This window comes from Vespa mandarinia, chromosome 11 (assembly GCF_050613455.1).
Source record: "Vespa mandarinia isolate Hongniang chromosome 11, ASM5061345v1, whole genome shotgun sequence".
NCBI lineage: Eukaryota > Metazoa > Arthropoda > Insecta > Hymenoptera > Vespidae > Vespa > Vespa mandarinia.
In genome coordinates, this window is record NC_140820.1 from 7,746,309 (window position 1) to 7,772,013 (window position 25,705).

At 33.2% G+C, this 25,705-nt stretch overlaps 1 pseudogene; it reads left to right on the forward strand.

Annotated features, from left to right (window-relative positions):
* The first annotated feature begins 1,395 nt into the window (after positions 1-1,395).
* The window catches only part of LOC146872685 (uncharacterized), a 66,817-nt pseudogene continuing 42,507 nt past the window's right edge, over positions 1,396-25,705 (forward strand).

Genomic DNA, 25,705 nt, shown 5'->3' on the forward strand with positions numbered 1-25,705 from the left:
TATCTTAGTAAAAGGGACCTTTGCTATAGCTCATTCATATGTTTCTTTTACAACATCAGGATTTCCTTCAGATTCTACTAATCTCGGATAATCGAAGTAAGAATCATAGAAAGATTTTCTTTGACTTTTTGTTCGTACTGATATTTTCTTTTGCTAACTATTACATCTTCAATGCCTTTTTAATTAAAAAATTTTATGAAATTCATGTCATACTTTACATACTTATACAAATTAATATTAATGCGGAATTGAAAATTCCGCTGCTGGTGATTGAATGTGTGTGAGCGCGTATGAGACAATACAATCAGCTACTTCCTACCGAAAAATTACCTACATTAATATTTCAAATCTTTAAATTCATATTTCAAATTGAACAATTCTTAATCTTTATAATATGAATTACCTGAACGGTCTGCTCTGTTCTTTTCGTATATTGTATATGCTTTATATTTTTTTTCTGTTCTTTCTTTTGAAATATTGTCTAAAGCATGTAAATTATTCTCGCTTTATTATGTTATCAAAGAAATATTAAAATTATAGTTACTGTAATAGAGATACTGAATTAGTATATATTATTATCTTAAAATAGTAGTGTCCTTCAAATCTTTGCAAATGCTATAAATAACTTTTCATTCAAGCTTTTATCTCCGAAAAAATGATAACACTTTCATAAACTTTGTATGCTTTATTTATGAAACCATGAGATTTTTCAACACGTGCATACTTTATCTAATGTTTTACATTAGAATGAAATAAATCACAACAAAACATTCATATATTATCCTTGCTCTTTGTATTTTTTTATATCATAATTCAAATTTAATTTCTTCCATATAAATATCCGACCTTGTGCTCTACCTACTTTGTACTTAAGTGTGCTATTTTTCAAAATAGGTATTCATCATTAACACTACGTTTATGGGACCCGTCAATTTAACGGATTTCAAACTTCAAAATGAAATACCCAAAAAACCATAGCATTAATTTTAATCATTTTGCATCGTAAGTTAATCATTTCATCCAAAGAATTTATACACACAATTATTTTTTCCTGAACTTTCTAATTTTTGAAATTTGTATGTAGTATACCTATCTCTACGAAATCCCTCAAATTGATGGGCTAGCTGATAAAAAAAAAAGCAGATTATAGGGCTTGAGTTTTTATTTTTGTCTTCAACGAAATTGCTTATGTCTATCGCCGAAGAAACCTCTAAAACAAAAGGCGATCTTCAGTATGATTGTTACACTGACAGAATAAGAACGTTTTTTAAAGACAGTGTGCAAAAGTTTCATTTATTGTAGACAGTCTCCGTTTATCGTAAGTATTTACAATAGGGTAATTGAATTTGGGCACAGTATGTTTTTATTTTGACCAATCCTCCTTTTTTAGGAATCATGAGTAAATCCAGGAGATATAATAAAATATTGAACAAAATTGTCAACATCAATGAAGATTATTGTGACGATACTTCCGAAGAAGATCAATATGAATTGGGCCAAAGCGAAGATGAGAGTGATAGTTCTAAATCCATTAAAAGTGGAGAGATAGAAAAATCTTCGGATAGTGAAAAGGAAAACTTCTTGAAAGTGTGTCGTAACAAGAAAAGGATGCGTATTCTTTCTAGTTCTGACTCTGAGGATGCGCGGATGAGCATTCCAAACACATCCCAAAATGTAATGGGTGAAATTGAAATTGTATTTGTGAATAAAACTGAAAGCAGACGGATTTGGGGGTAGGACGCCGGGGTGTATATGAAGCGAGATCATTGAAAGCTTTTTTTCTATGGTCGAAAAAATGGGGATCCGCTTTCTTCGCAAATACAATGAGCAGAGATAAATTTACAGAAATTCTGAGATTCATACGCTTTGAAAAAAAAATCAACGATCCGAAAGATAACAAACAGATAAATTTGCGCTGATATCCGAAACATGGAACAGATATATAATAGCCATGCTTGTTACAAGCTATATGAAAATATCTCAATAAATGAACAGTTATTTCCAACGAAAGCTCGATACAGGTTTACGCAATATATGCTGAATAAATCTCATAAATTTGGCATTAAGTTTTGCTTAGCAGTTGACGTCCAAACAAAATATATTTTGAATGGTTTCCCTTATATGGGGAAAGATGGAACTCGATGCTCAAAATCGTTGGGAGAGTTTGTAACATTAAAATTAGCCGAACCATATCTATGTATATACAACAAGACAGAAATATAACGACAGACAATTTCTTTACAAGCATCCCGCTAGCTAACAAATTGCTTGCAAAAAAAAAACAATCTTGGTTGGTACCATTCGGTCTAACAAAAGAGAACTGCTAAAACCAGTCGAGGAAAAAACGACAAGATGACTTTGTTTTCCTCACATTTATATAAATCAGGAAACTGCACACTTACTGTATATAAAAGTAAATCTAACGTAAAAGTTCTCCTTCTAAGCACCAAACTTACAGGTGTACAAATAAAAGACAATTATAAACATGTTCTAGAAACCATTATTTTTTATAATAAAACAAAGTTTAATGTGGAGGTCGTTGACCAGATGGCACGTAAATATAGTATGAAAGCAGGGAGTTTCCGATGGTCCCTTCAAGTTTTTTTCAATATTTTAGATTTGGCAGCGATAAACGCGTGTATATTATATAAAGAGTATATTAGATAAAACCATTCATCCGATTCGTAAAGTATATGCCAATGAATCCATGAATGATACATAGATTATACGTGACAAATTATCAGAGCGAAAGACCAAAACCGCGTGTGAGTTTCTGTCTACGGCCCGAGTAAGTTCAGAGTTTTCTTGGCCTGAGAGGGTATTACCGTAAGTTCATTCCGAAGTATTCTGAGATTGCGCAAACGCTGACGAGCTTGATTAAAAAGGATGCAGAGTTTAATTTCGCGGAGAAAGAGAAAATCGTCATACTTATGCAGAAAGACGGAGAAATGGATAAGATCCACCCGATATATTATGTGAGCGGACGAACGATATCTGCAGAGAATAAATACGCGAGTTATGAATTAGAGGTGCTTGCGATAATAAGAGCGTTGCAAAAATTCAGGGTTTACCTACTAGGAATACATTGTCACAAATTGCTGAGCGTTTACGCTCACAATTAAAAAAAGGAACGTGTGTACGAATAGCACGCTGAGTATTGGTTCTTGAGTACATCATAAAGTACTGGCTCGGAAATCTAAATCTAAGGAGTGTCCGAAAATGGAAGGATCACTGGAAGGAGTTTGTAACTTCTCGAGGAGAGAAGATTGTAACCTCAAGAGGAATACTTTAAAAGGAATATCGTTGCCATTAGTCAAACTTAGGTGTTTCTCCTGCTATAGTACAAGGTCGGATAGTTATCTGACAGATCCCGTACATCCGAAATATGAGACAAAATTGAACGATTTAACAGTTATTAAATTACAAAAGAAGTTAGAATATTCCAAAGAATTCGTTCAGATTTTCTTCCGTTCTATTACATGCATCAAAATTTTATAAGCCCTGTCGTTACAATTGTAAGTTGGTATTTCGAGTCTATTTTTACTTTGTATAACAGCTTTTATAAAATAATTATTACAGTTTGGAGATATATAGAGTTTTTATGGTTCCAAATCTGAAGTCTTGAGAAAAGTTGATTGGCATCTAGTTTCAATGAAGAAATGTGTCAAGTGTCATTTTCTAGCTGTATCTAAGCAACTTTGTGCTTATCAAGTAAATTTAATCGATTGATCTTTATCGATTATTAAATAAAAAAGAATCGTTATACGTTTCGATCATGTAATTCAACAGTAGTAATCCAATTCTATAGGAAAATTCAGAAAGCAATCGTTCAATTCATTGAAAAGTAAATCGAAAAAAATACTTTCTCACATTATTCATGTCAATATTGGAATCTATATATATTAATAAATATGATTCCTTTTCAGTAGAAATAACTTCAATTGACAATAGATTTTTTGCCGCACGTTTCGGAAAAAGAGTTGCGCTTGCTGCCAATACATTTTGTCAGCTTTGTGACAAATTGGCAGGCTTTTGAGGAAGGCATGCAGGCGATATACTGTCACATAATTCATCGATTAACAGTATTTAATAACCAAAATGTATCATATAACAGTGATATAATAAATTAAAATATAATAATAATGTACTATACTATATAAATATACAAAATATAATATTAAATATAAAAATAAAATAAATAAAAATGTAATCATATAATAATTACTCGGCGTACTGGTTTTTAAACAATTAGTTTAGTATTTTGATTTTGTATGATATTTTTCAAAGCACAGTCCAACGTGCAGCGGAACACTACATGAGGAGCACATAAATGCAGATGAGCTTCTTTTTTTTTATGCGGAGCATATTCTGCATGGTCTTCGCGGGTTTTTTATTTTCCCTCTTTCTACGATGCGGTTTATGGTTCCGCATTTCCAGACACAATCTGTCTACCGAATCGCACTTTGGAGCTCTTGGGGTATACATCGAAGAAGGTCCTAGACCAAAAGAATAGCTAGTGCCATATGTGCAAATTATATAATTATTGGTTATACCTGATTCTGGTTCCTCCATTTCAATCTTCGTGTTTAACCATATGTTCACAACATGTAACATAAATTTGGTATGCATTAAACAAGGCTGCATTTATAAAATATAGCACAATTTTCTACGTCCACTTCTTTGTTTTTAATAAAATTGAGTAATATGACAAGTATTGGTTTGCACGGTCTACGCCCTTCATATACTTATTATATTCGACAATACAGGTCGGTTTTTTCACAGTCTTGTTTGTTCTTGGGCTTGTGACTTCAACCATATTTTCCGTCTGTATACTTGAAATCATATATAATGTCTTTTTTTTAGTTCGAAATGCCTGCACAAGGATATTACATTTCCTGCAAAAGTCCGTGCCGGACTCCTTTAAATTTATAGAATAGAACATAATGTGAATACATAATTGATCTGAATCAACTTCTTCAGGCAACTAGTTTCACGTATATTATGATATCAAACAAATGCCTTTTTTGCTACCTATTTTCAATCTGAACTGACCACCCGCAAAAACGGCGTTCACTACATCTTTATCGGTAATCATAATAGAAAACCATAATGAAAAATTTTTTTCCCATTGTTCTCAACGTTTGTCATGGCGAAAATCCACGAATTAAGATTTGAACTGCTTGACCACTCTCTTTACTCACCAGATTTAGCCACAAGTGACTTTTTTATGTTCTTTACGTTAAAAGTTGCGCTTATATAAAAAAGATTATCGTCGAATGAGGAGTTCATTACTTTCGTAAACAATTATTTCGCAGAGAAAAACGCCGAGTACTATTTGGACGGGTTAAAGGGATCGGCAGCATCGCTGGGAGAAATGTGTAGCCTTATAAAGAGACTATATATAAAAATAAAAATAAATTTGATGAAAAAATTTCTTGTATCTTTGTTAGGTCGGAAACTTTTCAGACCGCCTATGTGATTACTGATGGACGATAAATAAGTATTAGAAAAGCGAAAACGAATTCGAATAAAACATTTTATACCAAAAGTCAAATTCATTGATTCTAATATATTAATCCTTGGGTTGTTATGGATGCATATATGCGTCCGGTGAAGGCTTTTGGAATATGGATATACATGCGCATCCGATGAAAACTATTGGTGTAGACTATGAACGCATATGTACGGTTGGCAATTGTTTCTATCTTATACAACCAGGATAGGCAACATTCATTAATGTTTAAGATGAACATATTCTTGGTTGCATAGTAACAAGAAAAAACGAAAGTGTTGAATATTTACTTTCTGTTTCTTAACCCTTTCGCTACTAACGGTGACAAGTCACCCAACGCCTGACGCTCGCTGTGTACGAACGGTGACTTAAGTCACCCGTGAACCTTCGTGAGTGAATATGTTATCTCCTTGGTTATCCATCGCAAGCATTTTGCACTTGTTTTACGCTGTGAAATTTTAGACTGACAAAATGAACAGCAATATAAAAATAACATTTCGGCAGTACATTTGTTTAGGTTCGCTTACAATATTTGCACAGTTCGAAATATTTGCACGGTATGCGGTTTAATTTTTTTGTATTTTTCACATCATTTCATTTTATTATATTTTTCGTTTATTTTTCACATCTCAAAGATAATGAATACGAATTAAAAAAGGAGGAGAGGAAACTATTACTCCATCGAAAACGAGAGCAACGAGATGTGCGATAAATTATCGGACTCCGATAGCGATACTGCAATAAATAATATTTGTACTAGAAAGAAGGCAATCAGCATTGCCGTCGGAAAAATGTACTTAGCACGTCAGAATCAGAAGATGATTACATCGAAGATGCTTTGCCATCAACTATTTTTAATAATATCCAATAGGCTATGGAGAATGTTGAATTAACATTTCACAATTTTAATACTTCCAATTCTGGACTTCAGACTTCAACATAAATTTCTCCTCTGCAATATTAGTTTTATTATTTTTTTCACCTGATCTTGTGGACTTTATTGTGGATAAGACAAATAACTATTGGGCACGTACAGTAAATGATGACATGCGTAACATCAAAATTGGTAGAATTGTCGACGAGCTGTACTGTTTTCTTACATGTACGTTACTAATGTTGAGAAACAAAAAATTACGGCTTAGTGAATATTGGTCTAGAGATAAACTTTTACAAACTGATATTTTTAGCGAAATTATGTGCAGAGATAGATATTTAGTTTTATTGAAAATGTTACATTTTGTTGAAAATAATTAAAAATCTTCTGATCGTTTGCAAAAAATTAGCAGCGTTTCAAGCAGACTTAAAAAATCGTTTAAAAACTCATTTCATCCTTTTCAAAATTTATGCATAGATGAAAGTCTTTTATTATACAAGGGCAGATTATCTTTTAAACAGTATATACCAGCCAAAAGAAGTCGATTTGATATTAAAACGTACGTATTATGCAACTGTAAAACAGGCTACGTACTAGATACAATCGTATACACAGGTATGATTCATATGTGACAGAGAACATGGATATGAACATGGAACATATTTTCTAATTGTATTATGCGATAATTTTTTAATCCTTTCCTTTCTACGAGCGACTACACTTGCTCTACATAAGATGCCGCGGTATTGAACGAATGACGGACGATTACAGTTATTCCGTAAGTGCACACTTTTGGCGCGGCGGCTCTTTCAGCGGGTGTAGCGTGCCGGAGAATGCGTCCGTAGCGAAAAGGTTAAATAGTCACTTCCTCCACTGACGTAAGTTGTTAATTATTGCAACACATCATCATATTACATTTGCTATGCAAGTAATTTTTATTTTATTATTTATTATTATATATAATATAATATCTTAATTATATTATATATTAATCTATATTATATATAATGTAATATCTTAGAAATGTTCAGTATTTTTGAAGAACTTGTTACAAAAGATGAGAGTGAAGAATAAAATATCCGATTTGAATGAGGATTGTAATGATGAAATACAGATTGAAATACAATTACAGAGAACGCGCCGATATGTTCAATTGCCATATGATTCCAAAGATATGAAGAACAGTATTAATAACGGGATAAAGATAAGGTGTAAAACGAAAAATTTATAACTTTTTTTTTTAATTTAGATTCAAATTCACATATAGAAAATTTCGGAGACTATTTAAATGGAGAGTGAAAGCATATTTGTCATGTGATGCTTTGGGAAATTAAATAAGGCAATAGTATTAGGTTGGAAACTATGAAACGGGCGTTGAATGAAAATAAAAAACGAAAAGCGCAATTTTTCACATTATTTATTATATTCAATTGAAATAATTTCCATTTACAACTTTTTGTCAACAATTGGGCAAATCATATATGCTTTTTTGAAAAAAATCTTTATTTTTAGAGTTAATAAATAATTCAAAATCTTTTATAATATCATTTTGGTTATTGTATTTTTTTTCTCTTAAAAATAATACATAATTACGAAAAAGGTAATAATCGATCGGTGAAATATCGGGTGAATATGGAGGATGTGGTAAAATTTCATATTGTAGAGAAGTTAATTTGTCAGTTAATTTGAAGCTTTATGTAATCGTGCGTTATCATGCAGTAATATTGCGTCGTGCTGATTGAGCAATGCTGGTTGTTTTTTCATAAGTTTCTCATGCATGACATCAATTTCATGACAATAAGACATCGCTGTTATAGCTTCGCCTAGTTGTAGAAAGGAATAATGGATCACTCCTTGGGCATTCCACCATATGGTGACCATAATTTTTTTTTTATGAAATTTCGGTTTCGGAGTATGTCCTGGGGGTGTATTTTTATCTACCCATTGGCTTGATCGTTTTCGATTATCATACGAAATCCGATTTTCATCACAAGTGATGATTTAGTGTAAAAATGGCAATCGTGTATTGTGAAGCAACAAAGATGCGCACTTGCTTTTGCAGTCGATCATCTGCAGTTGCGTCAATTTGTGCGGCACATATGAGTCCAATTTTTTGACTTCATTTATTGCACGCAAATATTTTAACACAGCTGTATGACTAGTTCCTAGTTTAGACCCAAGTGTTCGACTAGTTGTGTGTGGATCGGATACCACAGTCGTCCTTAATTCTTCGTTATCAATATGGGTCGGTGGTCTTCCTCGAGGCTCATTGACGATATTCAAATTGCCAGAACGAAATTTTTGGAACCAATATCGAGCATTTTTTTCATTGATGGATCCATCTCCGAATGCCTGATTAATATTTTTGAAGCTTGAGCTGCGGTATGATTTAATTTAAACTCGTACAAGAAGAGTAGATGTAAATCGCGTTTTGTTTTCATCTGGTTTAGGATAAAAATAAAATAAAAATGGGATACAAACACGAAAAAATTTTACAAAATGAGTAAGAAGAATGACTTTAAGCTTTATAAATTAAAATATCGAGCGCACGTTACAATGTATCTCTCTTAGTCGCAGCTGAACACAGACTAAACAAAAAACGCCCGTTTCATAGTTTCCAACCTAATATTAGCAGATTTCATACTTTTTTTTATGCACTGTGATGAATTCACTATGAAACTTTAATGTGAAACTTTATTGTAATTCAGAATTTCATACTTTCGTCTTTTAATACCATAAACTGTTGATTTTCTAATTCCACAAGATGCTACATTTCAATTATTGTTTCACCACTATTTAATCTAGTTAGTATTTCACGTTTCGTTTGAATTGATAAAATGTTACGCTTACGTTTCGGTATACTGGTTTATAGAGTAAAGATCAATTGACAATAATGTATTAATATTCTAGCTTATCTCTGACTGCCACATGTGGTCAATATTGATCCAGGTAACCGATGTTCTACTGTATTATAGTTGGAAAAACGAATGCATTTTTACAGAAACATAACATTTACTAACTTTCATTCGTAATAATTCACACACAATCTAGGTGTTTTCTATATTCCATGAATATTATAAACATATTTTGAACGTTTATTACATGTTTCTTTATACTTATTATCATTACATATATAAATGCAACATCTAGTACGTTTTCGGAAATTTGTATCATATTCTCTGTTTCTTTTCAATTTTCTGCCACTCTTTTCAATGACTACTGCTATATGCTGATGCAATAAAATTTCTTAAGTTTCAAATGTTGTATCACTTCTTTCAATAATATTACCTAGTAATTACCAGACTAATTTTTCTAAAAAAATCTTTCTTCTTATTTTCATCAAGTAGCCACTTTCGCATATAAGTTATTTTTTATCCATATAACATGTACATTATAAGTAGTCTATCAGAAAGATCGAAGATGCTCAAAGATGTGAATAACAATTGTTTAAGGAACAAATCGAGATTTATACAATGAGATTAGAGGATATATATAACAAATTTGATTCCAGTGATCGAATACCAACATCTTCCGAGATTTTGGTATCATATTGGTATTTGTTTTAATATGTAAGAAATTTATTGTAAGATCAAATAAGATATATTAGAAGATAGAAATAGATCAGCAAGATATCAATAGATCAAGATGAGTAAAAAATAGGTATTTCATAGTTTCCAACCTAATACTAAGGTGACAGCTGAAAAAATATGCAGTATATACGGTGAAGTAATAACAGATCAGGAGGTTAGAAATTGATTTGCCAAATAAGTATTTTGGAGATACGATCATAAAAGACGAACCGAGAACGGGACGTCTTTCCGACTTTGATTATAACCTTTTAAAGGCAATATTGGAGTAAAATTCATGTTTATCAACAAGAGATATAGCAGAAAGGTTGAATAGATCTCTATCATTGTTTGCCGCCACCTGGAGACATTAAAGAAAGTCAGCAAGTTAGGAATATGGGTACCTCAGTGAACGAAATAAAGAAGATCGTCGCATGTCAATTACCACAAATCTACTCTCACGGGTAAAAATCGAGTCTTTTTTAGGCAGGATTATAACAGGCGATGAAAAATGAGTTACCTATGGCAATATCGTCCGTAAAAGCTTGATAAGGATCAATCATCCCTACCACATCTGAAAACAAAACATTTATAGAAAAAAGATTTTATTGAGTGTATAGTGGGATTGTCGAAGTATAATTCATTACGAGTTGTTGAAATCAAATTTAACGATTACTTTGAATACATATGTTTAGCAGTTGCAAAAAGTAAAAAAGAAACTCTATAAAAAGCGCTCAGCAGAAACGTTATTCTTTTATACGACAATACGCGACCACATACAGCAAGGATAACTTAAGAAAAAATTCTTGAGTTTGGATGGTCTGTTTTACCACACCCACCTTATTCCCCGGACCTTGCCCCGACAGAGTACCATCTTTTTTGTTCTTTACTAAACTTTTTGAATGAAAAAACCTTCAATCCTGAAGAACAAATCAGTCAGGCTATCGAAAATTTCTTCCAGTCCAAACCAACTACATTTTACAAGGGAAGAATTGATAAACTTTCAGGAAGATGGGATAAAGTCATATATAATAGCAGTGAATACATAATAAATTAATATAATTTTATTATTTAATGAAAGAAAAATAAATGTCTAATAAAAAAAAACGGAAGTTATTTATGATTCAATCTAATATAAAATATATATATATGTCAGTATACATGCAAAGTATTCATGTAATTCTCAATGTTTTGTTTCACTTCTCGATTTCAAATACTTAAGTTTATTATAATTAAAAAATTATTTTAAAAATTTCAATATTTGCAATAACTAGTATATTTGCAAAAAAATGAAAATGTTTAATTGTTATTTGAAATAAATAAAGAAATAAAATAATGACTTAATTGCACACTATGTAATCGACCGATAGATCGACAGATCAATACTATGCGGAGAAGTATTCCGCATGTGGCCTGCGTGGAGCATTTCAGATTATAATATTCCGCAGTAAAAGAGTTTCTTATATAAAAAATTAACGATATGCCCAAAGTAAGAAAAACTAAACGTTTTTTGTTGGTTTGATGTAATAGAAAGAGATAGAAGTTTTGTGGATGACGGAAAATCTTTGCAATGTAAAATTTATAAAAAAAATATTTGTTCTTTACATAAAACCTGAATTATCTAATGTCTTTATAGAAAAAAAATACAATATGTAAGTTTTAGCAAAACAAAATACTTTTAATGTTTAGACAGAAAATTGTGCCGCTCAATTGTCTTCCTCGACGGTAACTCCAGTAGTGTTTCGAATATAATTTCTGAAAATGATGAAATCGGGAATACTAACATACTTTGCAAAAGCCATCCACGATTATCTCGCCGGGAATTTTGATGCTTATGAAGAATAATTTGCCCCACTTCCTTAACCGTTTGAGATTCAAGCAGCGCGATCGCACTGTTCAGATTTTATGTCGAGAAAACCCAGCGTATTTCGAGCATTGTGGACAATTGATGGTGCGCGACGGATTGTCAAAGTCGACCGCTTAGATTTACTGACGCAAGTACATCACAAAGCTCTTTTTAACGTAAATAGTACTTTTTACAATAGGTAGAATAGTACTATAATAATGCAATAATACATTATAAAATAAAAATTTTTATTTTATCTTCTCAATAATTTTTATTGAACAAACTTGAAATATTTATAAACAAACAAGTTAAATAGAGAGTAACACTTATAATTTGTAACATTGGTGTTTATCAAAACATACTGGATGAATTCCTTTTCTGCATTGCACGCAAATTAAATGTGATCTTTTTATTGCATTTTTGGTGCTGCAGACTACGCATTGTCGCAGGTTACGGTGTGGCAACTTTACTAATCCAAATGTTTTTTTTTTTACATGACTATGTGATTGCTTTTCGCTCATCCAGTGACACTCAATTTCAAAAATAATATTTGATATAAAATATAACCGAGATATTGCTTTGCTCTTAACTATTTCCTTGTAAATTATATATGCATTTAAAACCGTGCGGTTGATTATGTGAAAGGCTTTTTCCAATATTTAACTGATCTTCGTTCATCGAGATAGGTATACACCATTTTATCGGATTGATCGACATTACCCATGAAGGCATTATAAGATTGAATAATAGCGGGTTTTGTGGAATGTATTTCTCTGCCATGTCGATTTTTCGTTATAGTCACATCTTGCTCTTCTGCTTTCGTCGAAATTAGTAATACAGCTTTTTATACTCTTCTTTTCGCGATACGCATAGAATAATACTTCATTGTTTCGAAAATATTTTACCTCGTTTACGTTAGTTTGTTTCAAGTTATCGGGAATACATTTTTTATTCCTTCTAATTGTTCCAGTTAAAAAGGTGTCCATAGAATATAAATAGCGAGCTAATTCTACGCTAATAAAAAAATTTGTCAACAAAAATGTGATGCCCCTTATTCAAACAATTACTATTTTTTAGTAAATTCACCACGACATCGTACCCAAGTCCAAACTTTCTTCTATTACTAGAAATTGTTTCTTTTGCACCTTTATAGCAAGAGAACGCTAAACAATATTTCGAAACGGAGTCACACAGCATCCAGAATTTTATTCCCCAACGATGATGCTTTTTATTTGGTAAATATTGCGTTATGCTAAAATGACACAGCGTCCCAACTAGCGACTCATCAATTAATAATTCTTTGTGTGGTGTATAATGTGATTTGAACACCTTGTTAGTATGTTCAACCAGTGGCTTAAATTTTGCACAGGGATTGTATTTCGCGTGACCATAAAGAAAACATAAAGAATTATCTACTAAGTGAAAATATTTTAAAATCTGTTGAAATCTATTTCGAGAAAACATTCTTCGAAACCACGGTATATTACGGGAATTTTCAGACCAGTATAAACGTATATTAGGTTTTCTCGTAATTCCCATTTCTAACAGCACTGCTATAAATGCCTTCATTTCTAAAACGGTAACAGGTGTCCAAATCTCTCTTTCAAAGGATTCTAATTCTTTAGGTGAAAACCTTGAATACTCCGCGTATTTATTCGTTTCTTCAACTATTAGTTCCCATAGTGTCGAATCAAAGAATACTTCGAAAAATTCAATCGGTTTACTCTGACTAGGGAAGTTAGATTGCAAATCAGATACTTCGCTAGGCTCTTGAGAATCATATTGATTCGAAACGTCTTCAGCAACTGGTAGATTGTTGAATAAACATTGATTCGATAAATCAGTATCGCTATCCTCCGAAGTGCTCAAAATGCGTTGTCTTTTGCGCTTTACATCAACAATGCAGTCGTCATCATCGACGATAATATGAGCACATGGATTTGTGTTTGTGCTTAAAGATTTTCTTTTTTGATTCATTGTACCTTTTTGAGGATGAACAAAATTTAGAAAAGTTAAACAGTTAATCTAAATCAACTTTTCACAATAATGAAAAGAATTATTAACTGAAGAATATGTCCGATCACTTTGCAAACTGCAATAAATGTGACGGAGCGATGAAAAAAATACGAGAATCACGTTACCTACCTCATGCAAGAAGTGCTATCGCGCTGTTTGGTATTTCTCAACATAAAATTAAACAAGTACTATTGCGCTGCTTGGGATTCTTCGATTGTTTTGGAACTCAAACGGTTAAGGTCAATCTCTGATAAAGACTTCATGGTCTGGCTAATAACTGATCATGTTGAATTATACTACAGGATGTAATAGATGAAACAATTTTTATTTTCAACAGTATCTACATATTACAAAAATATCTATGAAGAAAAAATGTACAAACATCACTATTTTGATAGCTTTTTAAAATTATTAATATTGGTGATTATAGGAATCAAAAACTGATTTGCAAGTGGAACTTCGAACAGTACCATAAAATTGCCTATAAGCGTACATAAAGATTTAACATATGGTTGTGATACCATTAACTATTTCGATTTGCATATTTCTTTTTAAGGAGGTTTTAGAAACAAGACAATGAGATTAAATCGTATAAGGTCTCGCATAAGGTCTCGTCTTAAATGAATGTCGATAACATCGAATGATTGATTAACTGACATCGGTTATCCGGACGACAATGAAGAGCGTGTTCATATACGATGGATCCTATTTGCAATTGATTAATCTTTTATTAATTGCTAGTTTTGGATAGATTTATTATCTCGAGAGTAAATGATAAAATAACAGACTTTTGTAACAGACTTATACTATCATAAATTAGCAATTAAACCCAAGAATAAAATTTAGTTTCTTCGTTTTGAGGAAGAAAGACGTCTGCTCAAGTTCGAGCTAATATCAATATCAAAGTTATGCTAAATGAATTACATTGTAATAGTATTACATAATTCAAACCATTTAATTAATTTAATTGTTAATTGTTCTAATCATGAATATAATTGAATTACACTTCAATTGAAATTCAATATATTTGAAATGCAATATAATAGAATTAATTAAAACTCTGAAAAATTAAGACAAAAGATTAAATTATCGGTCATGTTTATCTTTATTCCATGTATGTGTATGTATTGCATATCCTTTGTATCTTGTTCATGCTCGATTTAATTTTATCTTTATGTATATTTTGTCTATCTTTTTTCCATGACTCTACCAGACTGTATTCATACGTGACTTAGTCATCACAAAGATTACACAATATTCATCTGTTCTCTCTTTCGTCAGTATATTTCCTTTTCTCAATATAAAATATATGATGTGATAATATGTATAGTTTGGCAGCAGTTGCATTTTTGGTTTCTGATAAAAAATTCACCCTTTCATCATTCATCAAGAATGAAGGAGAAGAAATGGAGAAAGAATATCGTTTTTTAATTTTCTTGGATTTTTTAATTTATTCTGAAAAACAAAATAATTCAGAATCAAAAAAATTATTGTTGAATGTATTAAATGTCTTTCAAACAAAATTGAAGTCAGCGAGATATACGTCGAAGTGGGGACAAAAAATAACGCGAACGGAAGAAAATAAGATGTGAATATCGAGAATAAAATATGGAGTGTTGATTATAAAAAGCGAAGGAATAAAGACATACTTAAAACCACGTGCGACTTGATATTACAATTGAAGACCCTAAAAGTTTAAGATTAAATTAATTTACAATCCTAGTTTTATTTGAAAATGAATGTTCAACATATCACAAAAAGTTACTGTATCATTATATATTTTTTAATAAATAAATTTTTGTGAACAACATAATTTAATGTGTATCTATTAAATACTAATGCATTTTTTCTTTTAAAGTCTTACAAATTAATAAATAAAATCGTCACTCGATATGGATGATGTGATCTCTGGAAACATTGATTAGGCGAATTGCATTTCAAATGACAATCTACTTGCTAAAGTTTGCTGTAATCTGAATATATTAAAAAATATTTTACAATAGCATTTTACCCATATCAAATGTTATGCATAGATAACAGTCTATTATTATTTAGATCGAGGAAGGTATTTCTTTAGAAAATTTAGAATATTTGAAAGGATTCGATTTCAATCGTTTCTCAAGCGCTAAATTAGATGATTTATCTTACGTAATTGCAAAATAGAGTATATCTAAAATTTAATTGTATATTTTAAAGCACAAATGGAGTTGCATGAAAATGAATTCTCAAAATCAATCGGAAAGTTTAAAATGCTAATAATAATCTTCAATCATATTTTGGGAAAGATTACACACTTGTAACAGATAATCGCTACAACAGTTCTACTTTATTTTTCGAATTGCACAAGAATTTAACGAATGCGTACAGAACAATGCAAAAAATCAGATTTGATATATTAAGAAAAAAATTAAAAAAAGGAGAATATGAATTTCATTCCACGAGAAATTTGTTAGCGTGAAGAAAATTTATTACAAGTGAGAATAAAACACCTTTGCATAAGGAATTCTCGGTAAAAGTGTGGCAAGAACTTAAATTTCGTTCAGGGTAACAAAGTATAAGTATCATATCCAGACAAAATATGGAGAGTGCTGTCCTTGTGAAGAAAATTGATTGCAAAAGAGAAACAAATATCTTTGCATAAGGAATTTTTGAGAAAAGTGTGGCAAGAACTTGAATTTCAATAGAATATCTTTCATAATTGACGGAAGTCACATCGAACATTTGCAGGTATTCATAAAAACTTTAAGTGTTACTGATTATTATACAACAAATATCGTTCTTCTATTTTATATAGTTTGATCACAATAAATCTTTGAAGTTGTTTACTCTATAATAATACACCTTGTATTTATGTCCGATGGATAACGTGATGTATGGAACAAACCGAGCACAGAATATGCAAAATTTACGATCAGCTATAAAGCACGCCAGTGATTCAGTGTTAGTTTGTGGGAGCATTGCAGTAAATATATACATATACATATATATATAAATATTTACTGTCGTATTTACTATCATATTTACTGTATATATATTATATGTCGCGAAGTATTAGGTGGACCGGAAAGTAATGTCGCTTTTTTAAATTAAATTCAAACGAATAAATTTTTAAATCACAATCAAATATCAACATGCGCAGAAACAACATTACTTTCCGGTTCACCTAATATATATATATATATAATGTTTTATTATTTTGGATGAGGTGATAAACGAAAATATGTTTCTCTGTAAACAAAGAAATAAATCTTTATTTGTTAATTAATAATTATTTGCTATTTACAGTCTTATCTGTGAACAAAGAAACGACAATTTATGTTTATTATTCACACTACTTAAATTTTATTTAATATATTATCTTTATAAAATTTCTCTGTAATCTCTCGTGCATAGGTCCTATTTCCTAATGCCTGTTTTTCTTCTCGGCTCGATCTTAACGGCTCGACTATTCGACTACTCGAATAACAAAAGTCAATCGAAGGGCGGGATATGAGAAGCGCGGCAAATCTAACTCAAGAAAGTATACTTTCTTTACATCTCCCCTCCCTGAATAAAATTCCTACAATTTTTAGTCCTCGTCTCCATCTTCTGATATTGGAAGTAATTTTGTTATGTGGAAGAATCCGATTTCTTGTTTTCGTTTCCCTGTTTTTATTTTGTATGTAGATTCTGAAATTTTTTTTATTATTTGGAAAGGACCAATTCTCAATTCGTCTAATTTCTTTCTATTCAACCTATTGCCATCTTCTATGTACACCAGGTCACGAGTGTTAAACTCGTGATTCTTTTTATTCTTGTTAAATATCTTTTTGTTATATTCATGTGATTTTTTGTTCTTTCTAGGGCTAGTTCTTTATCTCTTATCCAATTTTCTTTCTTATTTTTTCTTTTTATTTCTTCGGGTAAAATGCTGGTGTTTGTGCCATTTAACAAATATTTAGACGTAAAGCCGTTTACTGTATGCTCTGTTTCATTATATTTATCCAAACATTCTTTAGCGATCGTTGTTCAATCTCTTTTTTCTCCCTCCTCGTTTATCTTGCATATTATTTTGTTTACTAGTGTCTGATTCAGTCTCTCGTTCAGACCGTTGGAAAAGGGTGCATTGACAGCCGTAAAAATCAGTTTCGTGTCATTTTTTATGAGGAATTTCTTGAATTCTTTCGAGTTTATTCCCGGGTATTGACCTGCGAGTATTACTCCTATTTTGTCTGTTTCTAGCATTTTATTTATCAGCTTGATGAAATCCGTTGCACTTTGGGTTTTTGATGTTATCATAAATGCATATCTTGTAAAATGGTCCACCAGCAGCTGAAGGTATTTTTTTGTCGATCTTTGTCCTCCAAAGCCTCCAATGGTATCTATTGACATTATTTCAAATGATTTTGTTGCTGGTCCTAATTGTGACATCAGTCCATATTTTCCTTGCCCTCTGGATTTGTTCTTAATACATATTTCACAATTCTGGCAAATTTTTTTTATATTTGCAGTTATACCTTTAGCTGTATAATAAGGAGATATTCTGTTTATCATTTGTTTGATCCCTATATGACACCATTCAGAGTGTATTTTTTTAATTAATTTTAAACTTAATTCTTCAGATAAAATTATCTTTTCTTTATTTCTAATTTTTGTATAGTACACTCCGTCTTTTTCTATTAATTTTGTTTTAGTTCTCTGCAGTGTTCTATTTTCTTTTTGATCTATTTTTATCTCCTTTATTTCTATTAAATTAACTATTTTTAATATTTCTTCCGTATTTTCAGATGGTTCCAGTATTGGATTTCTACTTAAACTATCTGCTTCAGCGTTATTTTTTTCTGGAATATATATAATTTGAAAATCATATTCTGACAAATAGTACGTTAACTCCCCAAGTTTTTCATCTGTTCTAGCTTTTATGTTCATAGCTTCTAATGGTTTATGATCTGTAAATATCGTGAACTTTCTTCCGATCAGCCAATGTTGCCAATACTTTACCGCTTCCTTGATTGCCAGGCATTCTAAGTAAATTGCTTTTTTTCTTTTTTGCGAATCATTCAATTTTTTTGAAAAGTACACTACTGGCTTTTCCTTACCATCACTTTGTATCTGTTTAAATATTGCACCAATGCCTTCTAGTGATGCATCCGTGTAAATTCTTATAGGTAAATTCTTATCGAATATTTGCAACACTGGTTGTGAATATAATAATTTTTTTATATTTGTAAAAGATTTTTCACTCTCTTCAGACCATATAAACTTCTCATTTTTTCTGAATAGTTTATGTAATGGGTCTAGCAGTATTGAGCTTTTCGGTATATATTCATGATAGAAATTTATTTTTCCAAGAAATTGTCTAATATTCTTTTGGATTTTTGAAGTGGGAAAATTTTTTATTGAGATTAGATTATCTTTCACTGGTCTTACTGTATTGTGCTCTATGATGTATCCGAGATATTTCTCTGATTCTGTTGCAAATGTACATTTTTAAAATTTTAGTTTGAAACCTTCATTTACTATTGTTTTCATTACTCTTTCTATGTGTTCTATATGTTCTTCGAATGATTCTGAAAAAATTAAGATGTCGTCTATGTAATTCTCTGAAAAGTCTTTTAATTTGTGGTTTCTTTAAATATTGGATAATATTCTTTGGAAAATAGCTGGTGATGTTTTTAGTCCAAATGGTAGACATGTCCATTGGAAGTGCCCCTCTTGATGGAACAGGAATATGTACATGGGATATTAATTAAACAAATCTGTATCGTTCTGTGTATTTTCTCTTGTAAGACAAGAAGAAGTGTTTATTCAATTCGATAGGAATCGATACATTGGATCGATACATCGATCAAGATGGCCGAAACTGACCTTGACTATAAAAGGGGGCGGGAACTTATTTTTGTTCAAATTGAGTTTACAGTTTCTCAACACCCCCACATAAACGAAAATGACAAAAATATATATAAAAGAATTGATTCATTTAAAAATCTTTCAACCCCATTTGAAATTTAAAGTTTTGCAGTTTGGGTCCAAATAACCCTTTAGGTAGGACATCTGCTGCCATTTCCTCGGTTGGGATGAATTTTACGCTGATTTCCTTCTTCTCGACACATTCCCGAAGGAAGTGGTGCCTAATGTCTATGTGCTTCGTCCTTGGACGATATCCAGCATTTTTTGCCAGATCTATAGCTTCTTTATTATCACAGAAAATTGTGACTCCTGGTAAAACAGGGTCGTGGTCCAGCTCTTTGGCTATTGCACGTAACCATAACGCTTCTTGTGCCGTTGAAGATAGCGCCATGTACTCGGCCTCCGTTGTGAATAACGCTACTGTGCGTTGTTTCTTGCTTTGCCAGGATATAGATCCTCCTTGGAAGAGGAAGATGCTTCCAGTAATCGAATGTCTGTTGTCGGCATCGTTCGCCCAGTCAGAGTCGCTGTAGCCTTTAATTTTTCGATTAACTTTAATGTTGAAGACTAGTTTCGTGGAGAGAGTTCCCTTCAGGTACTTAAATATTCATTTCACCGCTATCCAATGTAATCTCCTTGGGTCTTGACAGAATCGGCTAGCTAGGCCTACTGCATATGCGATATCCGGCCTTGTTCCTTGGCTGGCATAGAGTAAGCTATCTATAGCTTCTCTATATGGAATTTTTCTCATCCCACTCGCCTCTGCATCAAACATCAGCTGGTTTTCTTTGGTTAATTTTTGGTTTGGATCGAATGGCGTCGACACAGGTTTGCAGTTTATCATTCCGAATTTTTCCAACATCCCTCGAATGTAAGTCTCCTGGTCGATGCATAGTTCGCCCATTTCCTCGTTCCTTGTGATACGGACACCCAAAAGATGTGCCTCGCCGAGATCAGCATCTGAAATTTTGTGAACAGTTCAGACTTCAGTTATTTCATCGTTGCATCATTATTTGCCAAAATGAACATATCATCGACGTATATCCCTAGAATTAAATTCGACTCCTTGGTTTTTCGATAATAAATACAGGGATCTGCTTTGAATTGTCTCGACCCCATCTCCTTGAGTGTTCCGTTCAGTTTCTTGTTCCAGGCTCTTTCGCTCTGTTTGAGCCCATACATTGCTTTCCGCAAGCGCCATACCTTCTTCTCTTTGTTCGCTTCGATGAGTTCTTTTGGCGGACTAACGTAGATCTCCTCTTCTAATTCTCCATGCAAGTAAGCAGTAGTGACGTCCATCTGGTCCATCTTCAACCCATACTTTACAGCTAAGGCGCATAGGAATCTCACAGAGGCATACCTGACCACCGATGAATAGGTTTCTTGGAAATCTATTCCTTCTTTTTGGCTACAACCTTTCACGATGAGTCGAGCTTTATGTCTTTCAACCTTCCCGGACTAGTCTCGCTTGATCTTGAACACCCATTTCGTCTCAAGAGCTTTTCTGTTTGCAGGTAAGTTCGTTAGCACCCACGTTTCGTTTCTCAAAAGCGATTTTCTTTCCTCCTCCATAGCTTTACTCCACAGGCTGTTGTCTCAACCGCTCAGTGCTTCCTGCACCGTCTGTGGATCCTCGGTATTCCCCCCGGTTGCCATGTAGGTTACAAAATCGTCCATGTTAACAGGTTTGCGAGTTGGTGTTGATTGCGTTGGTAGCGCTCCATTTGCCTTGTTCTGTTCAGCATCGTGGAAGTCATTAAGCTGTGTGGATTTATCGCCTGTTGATATGTCTTCACTTTCATCGATAGGATATTCAGACTCTGAATCTCCCCGTACGGTGTCTTCTGTGTGCTGCGATAAGCTTTGCGCTGACTCGTTGTTGTCTGGTTCCTCTCCGAGTTCATCTTTTTCGTCTTCGACAGTCTCTTCGCCGAGCGGTATCTCAATGAGCTCTCTGGTTTGACCAAAGTCCTTTTCTTGTTTTGGTTCCAATTCTTTCTTTTCTTCTAGGAACACCACGTTCCTTCGTTTGTAGATTTTGTGCGTGTTCGGATCGATTAGTCGATACCCTTTAGTGTCGTCGTCGTAGTCTACCTAGACGAGTTCTTCCACTTTCGAATCCCATTTTTGGCGCTGCTCCTTTGGGACCTGTGCCATTGCTTTGCACCCAAAAACCTTCAAGTTCCTTAAGTCCGGTATCCGTCCGGTCCACATTTCTTCTGGAGTTTTCCCGCCAATTTCGCTGGCCGGAGATCTGTTGATTAGGTAAACAGCCGTTGCTACCACTTCTCCCCAGTATTCCTTTGGTAATTCAGTGTCGAAGAGCATACTCTTCGCTCTCTCGACGATGGTACGGTTCATCCTTTCTGCCAAATCGTTTCGCTCTGGCTAATATGGGACGGTTCGTTGGTGTCTAATTCCAGATTTCTTCAGAATCTCCTCAAGTTCTCGATTCACGAACTCACCTTCGTTGTCAGTTCGGATGGATTTGATATCTTTTATGGTTTGTTTTTCCACAAACGTTCTGAAATCCATGATGACGCCTCTAACTTGGCCTTTTTCTGTTAAAAAATAGACAAACACTTTACGACTGAAATCATTGATCAAAGTTATGAAATACCTCGCCCCTCCAATGGATGAACTCTACATAGGTCTACATAAATCAGAATGGATTACTTCGAGTATTTCTTTCGCACGTTTTCCTTCCTTTGGAAACGGTTTCTTTGCAATCTTACCCTTGATGCATGGAATGCAAGGCTTTTCCTCAATATTACTCAGCTTTATTCCTGTCGCCGTATCATTACTAAGTTTTGATACGCCTCGATAATGAAGGTCGCCAAGTCTCCTATGCCAGAGTTTTGCCGTCGGTCATTCTGCCGCAAAGAAGCCCCTGTCCGCTACGATGTCGAGCTTGTATATTCCACTTTCTAGCGACATCGTGCCTAGGTTGTTTCCCTCTTCATCACGAATCTCGTTGATTTTTGGAGAAAAAAGTACAGATAAAAAGTACAGATAAACCTTTTTAACCATTTAACTTACTGACAGCAAGTTAACTGAGCTTTCTGGTACATAGAGCACGTTGCGCGCTGTAATCTCTTGTACGCTGTTACTCGTTGGAACCTCCAGGCTCATGTCCCCTGTAGACCTTGCTGACATACCTTGTTTGTTCGCCATAGTAACTTCCGCTACTGAGCATTTCCTCTGGTTTCTCAGTCACTCATCCACCGCCGAAATATGGTTTGACGCACACGAGTCGACATACCAGTTTACACCGTTCGTTCCCGTTGACGATAGGAAAACCCAATACGCTTTACTTTGTGTTGGCACTGTCTTCTTTTCATTTTGTTCGCTTGTATTTGGTTGTTCGGTTAGCTTTACTTTACATTTACTCGTAAAGTGTCCTGTGCATTTGCACCGAAAGCACCGTACAGCCTTCGACTTCGTTTTCGTCCTGCCTGTGTAAAATGCTGTGTCGCTGCTCGCGCCCTTTACGCTTTTTGTTCCCTTGACGTCTTGTAGCAACTTTGTCTTTATCGAGTCTGCGGATATCGCTATCCCAGAATTTTCCAAACCCATAATCATGGGGCGGTATTCGTCTGGTAGTCTTGCCAGAAGCAGCGTTCCTACCCACTCGTCTGGTACCTTGAACCCTACGCCATTAAGTTTATGAGCAGTTGTTATTATGTTTACATATTCCTCAACATCTTTGCATTTTTGTAGTTGTGTAGTTACTAAGGTCCTCAAGAGGTTGACCTTCCGCGTCAATCCCGAGTCTTCGAAAGTAGTTTGTAATTTTTCCCATACCTCTTTTGCGGTGGCATACTCCTGAATATGTGCATACTTTATAGGGTTTACTGATAAGATGAGTTTTGACTTAGCCTTTGTTGTCCTTTTTTCATCAACTACGTACTTTTCAGTTCCCAGTACGCACCTCCACAGGTTGTCGTGTTCCAGTCACGCTTGCATCGCAAATTTCCATCTTGGGAAATTTTCTTTTCCTTTCAGCTTCTCGACTAGTTGCGTTACTTGATTTGAGCTCGACATCCTTGACGGTAACGAAGTTCCCCCTTTTTCACAGCGAATAATGAATCATTCCATGAGAATAATAAAATTCTTTTTTTTTTCACACGTATTTCACACTTTACGCGACATGAACGAGAAATTGTCCTTTTTGAGGTTAGATCACCCACTCCTTGTGTTCCGGTCTCAACACACACTGATACCATAAAAGTAAAAAATATCGACGCTGTCCTTTGCGCGCAACGTTTTTCTTTATGTTCTTTTTATTTAATTTTCACGTCACCTGGGCAATACTCCACATAACCTGATGGAACAGGATTATGCACATGGGATATTAATTAAACAAATCTGTATCGTTGTTTTTTCTCCTGTAAGACAAGAAGTGTTTATTCAATTCGACAGGAATCGATACATTGGATCGATACATCGATCAAGATGGCCGAAGATGGCCTTGACTATAAAAGGGGCGAGAACTTATTTTTGTGCAAATTGAGTTTACAGTTTCTCAACAGCTTTTGTATAACGAATCCTGTTTTCTGTCTATCTTCAATACGTAATGGAATTAACCAGAAAGCGGAATTTATATCTATGAGGTGAAGTATTTACAGTTTCTCGTTTTTAGTATTAAATCTTCTATTAATGGGAATGGTTGAGCTTGTGGTGTAACTATCTTGTTCAATTCGCGTTAATCTATACACAATCTTGATCGTTTGTTTTCATCTTTTTTGAATGCCAGAGTTACTGGTGCTGCAAATGGACTATAAGATTCTTCGATTAATTTATTTTCTAATAATCTTGCTACCTGATTTTCTATCTCTTTTTTATCTTCTATAGTGCATTTATATGGTCTCTTACTGCAGTATTTATCAACCAGTAATTCTATTCGAGCTTCGTAGTGCGAAACGGTGCCTACATCATATTTGTTTTTTGCAAATATAAAATTATATTTTTCTATAAGTTTTTTTATCTTTGTTTTTTTGTATTGTCCAAGTGATTCAGATCCACTCTAAATTCGTCTTCATTCACATGTTCGTTAAAATTTATTTTAACTTCTTTTATTTCTTTCTTTCTATCTAATGTATTTATATTTTTTTTTGTCTGTGTTTCTCTCTTTTAAGATATCTGTAAGTTTTCATCTTGAGTTAGTTTGAATTTCTTTATCATATCTAACCCAACAATGAAATCTTCAAAGTTATTTCTTTCTACAATAAATACATTAACGTATTCCTTTTTATCGAAAATTTTTATTTTAATGGTTACTAAACTTTTTGTTTGTGTCAGACCATTGACTGTCTTTAAAAATATTTTATTTTTATCTTCTGTCTCTTTTTTTTTTACTTTGACTAGTCTCGAATTTATTAGAGAGACTTGGGAACCTGGGTCATATGTTCCGTTTACTTCTAACTTCTCTTCTAATACTATCTTTACTTTGATCAATGGTGTGGTTATTCGTTTTTTTGTTCCTCACATAGGTCTACTTCTATCATCGAATTGCTCTTATTTATTCTAGTTTCTTTTCTATTTTCTTTTTTAAACCAACAGGCGACCTCTAAATGATATCTAATATCTTTGTTTAATTTTTCACAGTGCTTAGATGGTTTTTTTTCTTCAAATCTCTTGTTATTATTTTGTCTTTCTTCTTTCTTTTTTTTTAAATTGTTCTTACCTACTAGATTTTCACATTTCTTTATCTTCTGTAATAGTTCTGTTGAGTTTTGACACTTTTCTCTGTCTATCTTATCTCTTATAAATTCTGGTAATCCTGCTGCTATAAGCATTATCAGAGTCTTCGTACCGATATTGTTGTCCATATCCAGTAGTAGCTTTTCTTTCCTCATAACGTACTCTATCAGTGAACCTTCCTTATATCTGTGGGATGTAGTGTATATACCTGCATTCCGTCCCTTGTCTGCAAATGATTTCAAGAATTTTTGTTTCCATTCGTTCCAACTGGCTTCCATTGTTAACGCTGTTAGTGTTGC